Source organism: Neolamprologus multifasciatus, chromosome 9, assembly GCF_963576455.1.
Source record: "Neolamprologus multifasciatus chromosome 9, fNeoMul1.2, whole genome shotgun sequence".
Taxonomy (NCBI): Eukaryota; Metazoa; Chordata; class Actinopteri; order Cichliformes; family Cichlidae; genus Neolamprologus; species Neolamprologus multifasciatus.
Window position 1 is genome coordinate 30,403,289 of NC_140447.1, and position 13,368 is coordinate 30,416,656.

Consider the following 13,368-nt stretch of genomic DNA (forward strand, 5'->3'; position numbering starts at 1 on the left):
GATAAGTGGAAGAAGATGGATGGATGGCACTGTTGTACCGAACCACTCAGTGTTATGCCGTCTTTATTTTGCTTGATTTATTTATTATTTTACTGCATTTACAAAGACATTTTCGGCTCTGCTTCTACTTTGTTGACTCATTAAACATATTTCAGTCTTACCTTACATCATACTGTGCATTGTCCTGATGTTTGTTGTGTTTAAATTAATATTCATGTGCTGGAAGAAAACAGTTTCTCAAATCTTAAATTGATAAAATCTACATCTTACAGTATAAAGCGCTTCGAGTCGACTGTTTTTGCAATTTACTGAATATAAATTTAGGCACTTCCGCCCTGGCTTCACTTTTATAACGGTGTCTTTGACTTTGAAAGGATTGTAAACCCGCTTCCTGTTTGCGCTCTGACTGCCGCTGGCTTGCGCTCACAGATCGAGTGATCGGATGTGAGTGAAGTTGGCACCCCCACCTTCTTCAAATCCAACAAAAGTGGTATCAAACGTTTGTCCTGCAAAAGTTTTTGTTTGTGCTGCTATCATTTTAAAGATATTAATAAAAAATTCTGGAGGTCATCAGAAGTCAACCAGCCCCCCCCACATTAATGGAATCAAACAAAACGGGTATCATTCAACTGTGCTATGTTTGCGCTGGTTTGTGCTGCTAAAATTGTCGTTTGTGCTGCTTCTGTATTAAAGATATTAACGAAAATGTAAAGGTCAAAATGTCAACCAGCCCCCCCACATTACCCAAATCAAAGAAAAATGATGTCAAACATTTGTGCTACGTTTGTGCTGCTATTATTTTTAAGATATTAATAAAATAATGTCTTGATGCGTGCTTAATCATCCAGGTAAGTAAATCCCAAAAGGTTCCAAAATTATTTCATTTGATGTAATGAAACCAATAGATTTGAACGGGGTAAAACAAATAACGCGATTGATTCTTGCAATGCTTTTCCAAGAAAGTTTTATTTGATGTAACGGGTTTCCAAAAAAGTTTTATGTCAGGTATATAAACCAATACAATTTTTTGTAAAACAAATAATTACATTGATACTTGTAAAGAGTTTCCAAAAAGGTTTTGACTGGCAACAATGCTCACCTGCTAAATCCAACAGAATACCACTGGGACCTTATGTTTCACTCCATCTGACTGCAGGAGCTCAGTGTTGGGTATGGTAAATGGTCTGTTTCATATTCAGTGCTTTTACACTCTTCCTGGTTGTTGATGTTTGTTTCTAAAGACGTTGTTGATGAGACTTTGCAGATAGCAGCTTCACCTCTGATCACACACACACTCTCAACTCCACTCACTCACCTGGAGGATCAACACTCAGGCTAATGATGCTGATGTGGTTATTCCTCTGGGGATTTAGCAGGTGAGCTAAATCATGTGTAACATGGGAATTTCCTGAGTGTGGCATTAATAAAGTCTGTGTCTCTGCCAAACCTGAAGTTTAAACTCCTTTTTTAAATTTACCAACATTTCTGATTTGCAGCTAAGACTGTGACATGTTTTCACCATTTGCAAGCCAGAATAGCGATCACTCTCTGTCCAAAATGTGAACATTGGCATCCTCGAAAGAGTGACCTTTGTCCTTTAGATGCAGATGGACAGCTGAGTCTTGTCCTGTGGAGGTGGGAAATAATGTAGCTGATAGCACTTACAAGGCATTGTTTCAAACTAACACTGGTTGGTTTATTACTTCGGGTTTTACTTTCAAGACTCACAAGAGCAGGTAAAACATATTCAGATAAAACATATTCAGAGTCCATAAAAAGAATATTTAGACAAATCTGAAGTAAAAGAGTGATTTAAAAATGCAACGTATAAGTGGAGCAAAGAATAACATAAGCATCATCCAAAACCAAATAATGATGTGGGTTCAAATGTTTACAAACAATTACAACTATAAAAGACCGCCACATGTGCCTAAATTGATTTTTATGGGCTATAAATTACAATCATTAAAGTGAACCTGAAAAGTTTAAAATATATTAGCTCATATGTAATGAAAAAGGAAAGTTTATTTTAATTTTAAATTAAGCTGGGAAAAAAGTGAGCATTTTATGATATTACAGTTTTTCTCCATTGGTTTGGCTCATTTCTTGAAACAGAAATTACATTCTCAAAACTCTAAGATCATTTGGCAAAACACTCTTACAGTTTAGCACAACACTATAGCTCACTCTCAAAAGCTCATATCTCTTCCAAAACTGTTCACTCAGGCTTCAATCTAAATCCCTTTCTCATTTAAACAGTCAGTGTCTCCAAAATGGCAAAGATCCTTCTCAATAGCTTTGGCTCATTTCTCGACACAGATCGGACATTCTCATCATTCTTGGTGCTTTTGTCAAAATAAACCTGGATGGTTGATCACAACAACATGGTCCACCTGCAAAAGCTCATATCTCTCCTAAAACAGTTCACTCATGTGTCAAAACTACATTTCTTTCTAATCTGAATAGTCAGTGCCCCGAAAATGCATTGTCCCTTTGGCATTGTGTGAGTACTGCCATACAAAATGTTTAGATGTTTTGTCACTATGGCAGAGGACCAACAATATACAACAGAAAAGAGTAGCCTCCAAGGTTTGACATCACAGATTGCACTCACACTACCAAGGAAATTATAACCATTTTGTATTCACACGCAAAGAAAGTTCCATACATATGTAAAAAGAAAATGTACATTACAGTAGTAAATTGTATGAACACAAAATCAAAAAACAAGGACTCATTCAGTGGTCGCTGTACTCATTCTCCCGCTCTCGTCCACTGTCTTCACCCTCCTGATTATTTACACGCTGTTGTCTGTCTGGCCACAGGGAACGAGGGAAGAAACGGCGTGCATGCCGCAACCATCCCCTGCATTGATCTCCTGTAAAGTCGTCACACGCTGCGTCCATAGCATGGAGCAGAGACGGCTGATACTGAGCATGATGCTCTCTCCACCTCCAAGCAGAGAAAAACTCCTCTATCGGATTGAGGAAAGGAGAGTAAGGTGGTAGGAACCCCATGACCATCCTTGGATGCGTTGCAAACCAGCCCCTAATGAGTGGGCTATGGTGGAAATTGACATTGTCCCACACAATTACATAAATGGGTAGGTGAGGCTCTATGAGACCTCTCTCATTTTCAGGGATAAAATCGGTATAAAGGCAATCCAAGAAGATGAGGAGCTTGTGTGTGTTGTATGGGCCAAGACTGGGGATGTGAGTGGCCACACCATTCTCAGAAATGGCAGCACACATAGTTATATTGCCCCCTCGCTGACCTGGGACATCCACTGTGGCCCGGTGGCCAATAATATTACGGCCACTTCTTCGGCCCTTGGCCAGGTTGAAGCCAGCTTCATCCACAAACACCAGGATGTGAGGGGTCTCATGTCCTTCCAATGCCATTATTCTCTAAAATAGAGTAAAGAACATAAAATCAGTCATACAGAAGAGTCATATACTACAGTTAGACCATTACATGTTCTCCCCCACAGGTTCAATATACTACAGGCCACGACTCCAGTGGTTCTAAACTAGTGATAGGCCTATGAGGAAGTACTGCAGGGGTATTTGATAGGAAGGGGAGTGGGAAATACTGATGACTTACTGAGATGTTACAGTAAAACCTACAGTATTAGATAGATTTGATTGGGAGACAACAAAATAAGGATTATAATGAGAATTGTATCATACAGTAAACTGCAGTTTTCTGTTGAAATTGTTGAAGTCAGATGAAGCAAATACTGATTCTGAAATCAGGTAAATGAGGTATTGAAACCAAATAAGTGAACTACTGCTTACTGTGATTACAGGTAAGGTTATAATGAGAGACAACCAGTAACTGACTTACATTTACATACTGGTAGCGCAGCTCCTTCACTCTGTCAGAGTTCCTCTCAAATGGTATGTGGTAATTGCAGAGTGACTGGAATACTACTCTAAACTGTATAAATTATGTAATTCCATAGTTTACAGTAATTTGTTCAATATATTTCTTGTCATATTTAGTATCAAAACATTCCACTAGTCCTCTCCACCTGCCAGTATAGACCTACTACTGTAGGCAGATGCACACAAAATCTCTACAGTAAGTTAGACATTTTTTGCCTCACGCACAGTGCCCTGTCCTATACAACATATAATTCCATTGTAGATTACATAGAGTATATACCTGTTTTCCCTGCGAAAGGTGCGGATGATGGAGGAGACTGTAGAGCGAGGCACATTAGGCTGCACTCGATGACCTGCCTCTGCCATTGTGAGGCCATGGTTTATGACATGGTCTATAATTGTGGCCCGAATTTCATTGGGGACAGCACAGTGTCTTCGCGCACCTCGGCCTCTTCCCCCTATTCCTCCACCACGCATTCTCAGTCCTCCTCTTCTTCTTCTTCTTCTTCTTCTTCCTCCTCTTCCTTGAGGAAGAACTTCCCCTTGTCCATTTGCTTGGCCTTGTCTATCCATGTTCAGAAATCGGACTGGCTCTGGTCAAGCTCTATATATCTGTGTTTGGCAGCACACAATCATGGAACACACCTGTGTGTGACACTACCCCTTCATTAGTCTAGTTTCACCTGACTGTCAATGACTGTCATCAATTTATCAAATATTCAAAGAAATTCATATATGGTATTCATGGTATTATGTTCTTGACCAATTTTGACAATTGAACAGACGGTTGTGCATGCAAGTACTTATACAATGAAATCATGCTGACATGTTTTGGAGAGAATGATCATTAGACTGAGAATCAACTAATCAGTTTAGATCTTCAAGATCTATTCATTTGGAAAATGTGCTAAATGTGGGCTAACTGTATAACTGTAGGCTACTTGTACTTAATCATTTGCAAAGATGCACTGAGACAATTGAGACACAAAGCGGACCATGGGCTCCTCTTCCAATTCTTTCATTCTCTTTTCACATTTCCCACCTTCATCCTTGAAGATCAGATGGAGAGGTACTTGACTCTCACATTATTTCTTTACCTCCTCTTTGATGTCTTGGCACTCCCGAGCAATCTCCCTAGGATGTGATTTTGATAGCTTTCTTTAATTGTTCCACCTGCTCCTTAAGTGGCTTGTACTTCTTTTCCCCACTGGGGGTTGCCCTCGCGCCGTCAGCCATTTTGAATTTAACCTCACCCTCACAAAATGGCCGCTCTTGAACTCCTCCCTCTGGGTTCCCTCGCTGTACTTCCCTTTTTGCAGTCAGAGGCGCCTTGACTGTTTAACCTTCATTTCCTCTAAGCTCTCTCAGCCGCTTTGCACCTGGACACACACTCTCTCTCTCACACACACTCTCAAATAAAACAAAACTTATCAAAAACCAAACTCCAACAATTTAACTATACCAAGCCAGCAAAAATTAACTCTCACAGTCACTCCACCAAGCAATTGCAAAGCTTAAAAATAGAAGTAAATCCCCTGTACATGCACTTCTCCACCCTTAATACAATACCTGCAAGATGGCGCCAGTGTTTGCCTGATGTCTCCACGTTACCTGCCTATGATCGCCAAACTCTTTTGAATCTCCAGCCTTTGGACTACCAGACACAAGGTTTTAAATGGAGATCTGAGAATCCTCCTCCGCTTTCAAAGGACTTTCCTGATTACCTCTGTCACTTACCACCTTCTCTCAAAGGAAACGTTCATGGAGACGGGGTAAACGTGGCGGCATCCGTGTTCGTATCAAGGCCTTTTTAAAGTCCTATGTTGCGACAAATGATCGCTATTCTATAAGCATCTTGTCATCTATTCCTGCCCTCTGAGACCATGCTAACTTCAGACTGTTCTGTCATCGCTGGATTTGTCCTGTTGGACCTTATGGTTACCTGGACCTCCCAGCTGATCTTTCACCCGGTCGGTGCTGGGTGCGGTCCTCCAGTGGAGGCACGAATCTTGACAATCTTCGCCTGCTGCGGTGTTCTCCTACCAGTAACAGTGTGACCACTCTCCGTATGGCCTTGCTAAATACAAGGTCACTGGCGAATAAGACTTTTATTTTAAATTATCTTATTCTATCATCGGGACTGGATTTCTTATTCCTGACGGAAACTTGGCTACGCCCCGGCGAACTTTTTCCCTTCTCGGAGCTGCTCCCACCTGACTACGCTTTTATTAGCTCACCCCGGACCACTGGAAGAGGTGGAGGGCTAGCTTCAGTTTTTAAAAACAAACTTTGATGTCAGCAGCTGCCACCTGTTCTGTACCCCAGTTTCGAGGTGCAGTTATTGGAAGTGAACTGCGTCCCCTCCATCCTCTGCGCTGTGGTGTATCGCCCCCCGAAACTTATCAAGGATTTTCTTCCAGAGTTTGCTGATCTACTGGGGAGCCTTGTGCTACGTTATGACCATATACTAATTGTTGGTGACTTCAACATTCATGTTTGCTGTGAGGACAGTTCACTAGCTAAGGATTTCCTCGATCTTATTAACACCCTCAATTTCACCCAGTGGGTAAGTGAACCAACTCACACTAAAGGTCATATACTTGATTTGGTACAATCTTATGGTCTGGATATTTGCATCAAGGACATAAAGCACTCTGGGATTTCGGATCACTTCCCGGTTTTGTTTAATACTGTAGCGATCGATGTGGATTTATACAGTGATGGTCCTGTGCGGCAAATGCGCACGATTAACTCCCAGTCAATCGCCCACTTCACTGATGCTTTCCTTGACTCTCCCCTTTCTGATGCTAACTGTAATTGGGTTTTATCAGCGGATGAGCTTGCTAACCTCGTTTATACTACATGCGCTGACATTCTTAACTCTGTGGCACCTTTGAGGATTAAACGTGCCAAATCCTCACAACCCTGGCTAAACGATACTACTCGCGCCCTTAGGCGTGAATGTCGTCGTGCTGAAAGAAAATGGAGGAAAGACAAACTGCTCGTCTCTCTGGACATCCTCCATAATTGTTTATCTAAGTATCAAAAGTCTGTTAAAGCTGCCAAATCTGCCTTTTTGTCTCGCATTATTATGACTAATAGCCACAACCCCCGAGCCCTTTTAATACTTTTAACTCTGTGATAAACCCTTGCACTACCACTTATAGGGATGCCTCCCCTGCATTTTGTGATAAATTCTTAAAGTATTTTTCTGAAAAAATCTCAGCTTTAAGGGCTTCTCGTCCATCTCATAAATGCTTGACTGTTTTTCAACAGTTTGAGCCAGTGTCTTATTCTGCTTTAAAAGATGTAATTGATCATCTCAAAATCTCTGGTTCCCCGCATGATATTCTTCCTTCTCGTTTCTTTAAGGAAGCTTTACATGTTATTGGTCCTTGTATGTATCTTATCTCTGCTGAATGCATCATTGTCATCAGGTTGTGTACCGTCTGTCTTTAAGCAGGCTGTTGTGCAACCTATTATGAAAAAGAAAAATCTTGACCCTAATGGTCTCACTAACTACAGGCCGATCTCCAAACTCCCTTTTATTCCCAAAATATTGGAAAACTTAGTTCTAAAACAACTTCAGGCATTTTTAGATTCAAATGGTATTAATGAAAAGTTTCAGTCTGGTTTTAAACCTCGCCACAGCACAGAGACAGCCTTACTTAGAGTTTTTAATGATCTTCTTTTAACTGTTGACTCTGGCTATTTTGTGGTTTTAGTTTTACTTGACTTGACTGCTGCTTTTGACACGGTTAACCACAACATTCCCTTTATCAAGATTGGAACATGTTGCTGGTCTCAAAGGTACAGTTTTAACTTGGTTTAAATCCTACCTCTCAGAGAGGTCGTTCTCTGTTGCTATGGGGTAACACTCCTCGGCTTCTGCCCCTATTTATTGTGGTGTGCCTCAAGGGTCCGTGCTCGGTCCTGCTCTTTTCTCTTTGTTGCCGTTGGGATTCATTTTTAGAAAATACAACATCTCCTTTCACTGTTATGCTGATGATATCCAGATTTATTCACCTTTGAAATCCAATGTGTCTGCTTCTTTGCAACCTCTGTTCAATTGTTTGCATGAAGTTAAAATTTGGTTATCACATAATTTTCTTACATTGAACGAGAATAAGACCGAAATCATAGTCTTTGGTAGTCACACTCCGCTAGACCAGTTAGCTGATGCCCTAGGCCTCTCGCTAGCCATCTCTCGCTCACTGTAAGAAAACTGCTTTTGCCAGTTGCGTCAGATATCTAAAGCAAAGCCATTTCTTCCTTTAAAGGACCTTGAAAAGCTTCTCCACGCATTTATCACATCCAGATTGGACTACTGTAACTCCCTCTACTCGGGCCTCCAACACTCTTCTCTTTACCGGCTTCAGTTAATTCAAAATGCAGCTGCGCGTCTCTTAACAGGTACGAGAATCTATGAACGCATAGCTCCAATTAACGCCATAACGCCAAATTACATTGGCTCCCTGTTAAATATTGCATAGATTTTAAAATTCTTTTGTTCACTTTTAAAATTCTGAATAATTTAGCGCCCAGCTATCTTTCTGATCTACGTCGAGAGGTGACCGGGCCTTTGCAACTGTGGTACCCAGACTCTGGAATAACCTCCCTGCTCATATTCGTACTGCCGAGTCTATCCAGTCTTTTAAATCACGTCTTAAAACTTATCTATTTTACTTTGGCTTTTGATTCTAACTAGTTGGCTGTTCTAGCTTGTGTTGTTACCTATGTTTTGTTGTCCTGTTTTATTGTTTGTTTTAATTGTCTCATGCTTTTACTGACTGTGAAGCACTATGGTCAACACTGTTGTTTTAATATGTGCTATATAAATAAATTTTGATTTGATTTTGATTATTACGGAGAAGAAATAAATCAAACCACACGCCCCCGTTTTCTCCGCTCTGAATAAAATGTCAAAAAATAAACCACACACCCTTCTGCCTTCTTTAGGCCAAATGAAAATATCAACCACAAATCACACAGTAATTCTTCTTCAATTATATACCTAGCAAAAAATCAACAACCTTCTATTTTACAAGAGTTCTCTTAATAAAACTCCTCATGAAATATTGCAGCACCCGTACTCACAACTTATAATCACAAACACAAGACTACAGCGTTTATTTTTTATAATCAAAATATTACACAATCTGCGGCAGAATCAACAAAAGCTCCATTATGGTCTCTTCTTCAATAAACAATAACAAAATTCATCAAAGCCACCCAGTTCGGCGCTTCACCACTTCACAAGCTTCAAACGTAAAAAAAAAAAAAAACACTTCAAAAATTCACCACAATTTTACACAGTTCAACAGCAGAAAAAGAAGATTAAAATTCATTCTTACCTCATTGAAATGTAGCATTTTTTGTTTTTATCTTGACTGCTGTCACTGAACAGATGAGAGAGATAAATGTTAAAGCTTCTGTTAACTGCATTGGTTATTTATAGATACACCTCTGACATGCCTGCATTGTTTGGATAACACCCCCACATAATAGAAACACAGTGCAGCTCAGCTTCAGACACCACACAGAGTTTTGCTGCTTGTCTAAGGGAATGTCTCACTTGTAGACTTTTCTTTTATTTGTATTAGTTAAAAAACATTGTTAATGAATGAAATTTAGATATGTAAGGGAAGGTTTTTAATGATTTCCTAAACATGAGATACAGTATTACAGACGAATGATTTCATGTTTGTCTAAGGAGCTTAGAAAGAAAAGCATCTGGACTTCTCTAAGTTTCTTAGATCTTTCACCTCTCAGGTGAAGCATCTTCAAGAAACTTAGAGAAGTCCAGACGTTTTTCTTCCCAGTCTCTTTAGACTTAGAATCACCCCCGATGAGTTCATGTTTGTTTTCACAGACAACATACAAGATTTTTACTGCACAACACTAGGGGAATAGTAAGTTTACAGTTTACACTGCTAAAGTGTTTGACAAAGCCTTGAAAACTGATATAACATCTTGTGTAAAGAGTTATCTGTTCTTTTCACCCAAAAGAAAAATTATGAAATATAAATAAATGAAGGTGAAGAGTTCAGAATTCTGCTGCCACTGACATATGAACCTACAGATTACTCCTCCTAATCCTGCACCATGAGCTGCCTGCCCTTCAAATTGAAAAAAAAAAGTGTTAAACAGACAAAATCCAGACGGTGTGGTGGCTTATTTGAACAAACCACTATGCTTCATAGAAACTGACAAAAACTCTATTTCATTCAGGTGGCAAATGTAAAGAAAAGCCCTACAGTGACCCTAAGAAGAGTTCAAAAAGTGTGAACTGTGCTTATAATGTGCCTAAAATTAAAGAAAGTAAGTGTTTGTTTTAATGTAACATTAATCTGTTTCTCTCAAATTATTGTTGTCGTAAATCAATTCAGGAAGACATGCTGTCACCAAAGTGAACCTTGTTCTTCTGGGAATGTCTGGGACTGGAAAGAGTGCCAGTGGGAACACCATTCTTGGACAGAAACACTTTGTTTTGTTTCAAAGCCGGTCACCAAAAAGTGCCAGATAGGAGAAACTGAGATAGAAGGTGTATACTTACTTGTGATTGATACTCCTGACATCTTTGACGATGACATGAAATTATCAGTTAGGGAGAAACATGTAAAAAGGTGCAAACAGCTCTGTGAGTCAGAACCCTGTGTGTATGTACTTGTGATGCATGTGAGCAGATTTACAGATGGTGAGAGAGACATAATGGAAAAATTAGAAAAAGCTTTTGGGAGGGAAGCTGGAGAACAAACAATTATCCTGTTCACCCGAGGAGACGACCTACAACAGGCAGGAATGGGCTTGGAAGATTTTTTACATACCTGTCAACCTGATCTGAAGAAGATACTTGAAAAGTGTGGCAACAGGTGTGTTCTCTTTGAGAACCTCAGACGAGATTCAGCTCAAGTGGAAAAGCTAATGAACAAAGTGATCAGGGTGATAGAAGAAAAGCAAAAATGATGACTTCATTTATCACATCAGAGCACTAAAATGTGTGCTATTTCCTGTCTCAAGTAATAAATAGGCTAGAGAATTAGTCTGTTTCTGTGCTATATATTGGATTTATAAATAGCTTTTTGTGTCTTATTTTACAATATTCTAAAGTAGCCTACATCCAACCAAGATGCCTCGTAGCTTGTCTCCTGCTTCATGTCTCCTGTTCCTTATGTTTTCTAGTCTCATTGTTTCCACGGTGTTTAATTGTATATTTATGGATTTTGGTTTTCCTTCAATAAAAGATCCCTGTCTGTCTGCATTAGGGTTCTGATTTTATAGTCTAACCCGACAAATGGGATTTTATTTATTTATAAAAGTCACACCAATTTTAAGATGTCACATCAGAAATGCATATTTGTCTTACTATAATGATTGTAGCTAGAGATGGCACGATACCACTTTTTAATGTCCGATACCGATTCCGATATCATCAATTTGGATATCTGCCGATACCGATATGAATCCGATATAGCGTATTTTGGAATCAATAAAACTGTTTTTTATAAATATCTTGCTGCATTTTGTATAAGTTCATACTCAAGTTTTAAAAAAAAAACAAGAGACTGAACCTATTCTGTTATACCTGCATGCAAAAAATACACTCCACCCAAAACATTTTATAGTTCAGCAACACTGATCAATCTAATAAATTTAAACCTACACCATCCTCCCTATTCTGGTATTTTAAAGATACCAAAGTTCCCAACTCCCAGCAAAAATATTAGGGAACCACCCCCCGCCCTTAATCGATGTAATCAGCTTTAATTTAATGCAAGTGTAAAACAAATGCACAAAAATCAATTATATTTGTACGATAATTAAATAGATTCAACATCTTTCTTCAACAGAATTGCAGACTGCACACATGGTACCTTCCCAAAGGAAAAAGTACTACAGCTTACTGGGGTGTATATTAGACTTATTAGTTACTATATACAATAATGGATTTCTATACATTTAATCAAATGACCACTTTTGTTGTAAGATTAAGATAATTATTTATTCAAAGTTTTTAAATGACATAACAAAGAATAATATTTCTTTGTGCCCCCTTTCCCTGTTAATGCCCAACCTGGCCCCCGACAAAACTTTGCTAGACCCACCCCTGCATAGTTATCAGCCGTCAGCTATGTAGAAAAGGATCCTGCTGTTATTTGTCTCTCAGAAACAGTTCATAACTTCCCTTCAACTCATTCATGTCACCTAAAAGGTAAACCTGTTTCTCCATCACCTGTTCAGCTCTGATGATTCAGTAAGGACATCTCCTGGTTTCATCTTCATGTTTCCCTCTCACCAGATATCCAAACAGATATCATGACCAGCAGCTTTTACAGCCATGGCTCCAGCAAACATCAGCTGATACTAGAAAGTAATATTAAAGACATTCTAACAACAGCTTATCACGCTTAAACGTGCTGCTGTTGTTTATCCGCTGGTCTCCTCTTTCTAGCACAAAGTAGGCGATAAACAAACAAGAAAAACGGGACTTGCGGCAGAAAAGCCGATCAGCTGATCATTGATCAGTTTCATGTTTGAAGTAATAACAGGAGAGGAAGGGGGAGTGAATGAGAGAAATAGATGCAACTGGGCAGCAAAGACAAAATAACTCCAGCTTTGGAGTTCCCGCCTACTCGATCACCCGCATCATGGACTCACATCGCCGGGGGCGTGGTGTTCAATACCCAGTGGATTGGGAGGGGTATGGCATGGAGGAGCGTTCTTGGGTCCCATGAGTGGCCGTTCTGGATAAGCGCATGCTGCAGGAGTTCCACCATTCATATCCAGGTAAGCCTGGTGGGTCGCCGGGAGGCTCCCGTTGAGGGGGGGGGTTACTTTTATGGTCCCCATGCCTCGCTGGCTGACTCTGTGTTTGGCAACATATTTTGTTTGTTTTTTTCCTTTGCGCTCTCTCTCCTCTGCCGGGGCGGTGCTCATTACGGGCTCCCGCCCCTGGCCCATGCACCTGTGCTCACCGTCTCACCGGAGCACTATTTATGACGGTGGACCTGTGTCATCCTTCGCTGAATCGTTGAGCCATCAGCATCAGTCCCTCTAAACCTGAATCTGTATCTGTGAGTTTGAGATTATCCCTAACCTGGACTTCTTTCTCTGTGTGTATATAGATCTGCCCTGGACCCGAGCGAGTGTGTGTGTGTTTGGAACCCACTGAGAGCGTGTATTGGATTAATCCCTGCTTCCCTCTGGACCCTGGAGCCCCGCACCCTTTCCCCCGCCACACTGTATATATATTCTCACCTGGTGTCTCACTGTAAATAAACGCATTTTCTCTTTACCAAGGGTACCTGGTCTGCGTGTGAGTCCGTTTCAAACATTGTGTCAAAATGTATATTCGGATCACCTGCACAGACCAGGAATCCTTTAGACTGGCTAATCATTACCTCTATTATCTTCTTGTAAAATGAAAAAGTACTACCAGGTGGAATATATACGTTAATCAAAGTGAAATCAGATCCTTCTA

At 40.1% G+C, this 13,368-nt stretch overlaps 1 pseudogene; it reads left to right on the top strand.

Annotated features, from left to right (window-relative positions):
- The first annotated feature begins 5,770 nt into the window (after positions 1-5,770).
- On the top strand, positions 5,771-10,853 carry LOC146511839 (GTPase IMAP family member 7-like; annotated as a pseudogene).
- The last annotated feature ends 2,515 nt before the right edge of the window (positions 10,854-13,368 follow it).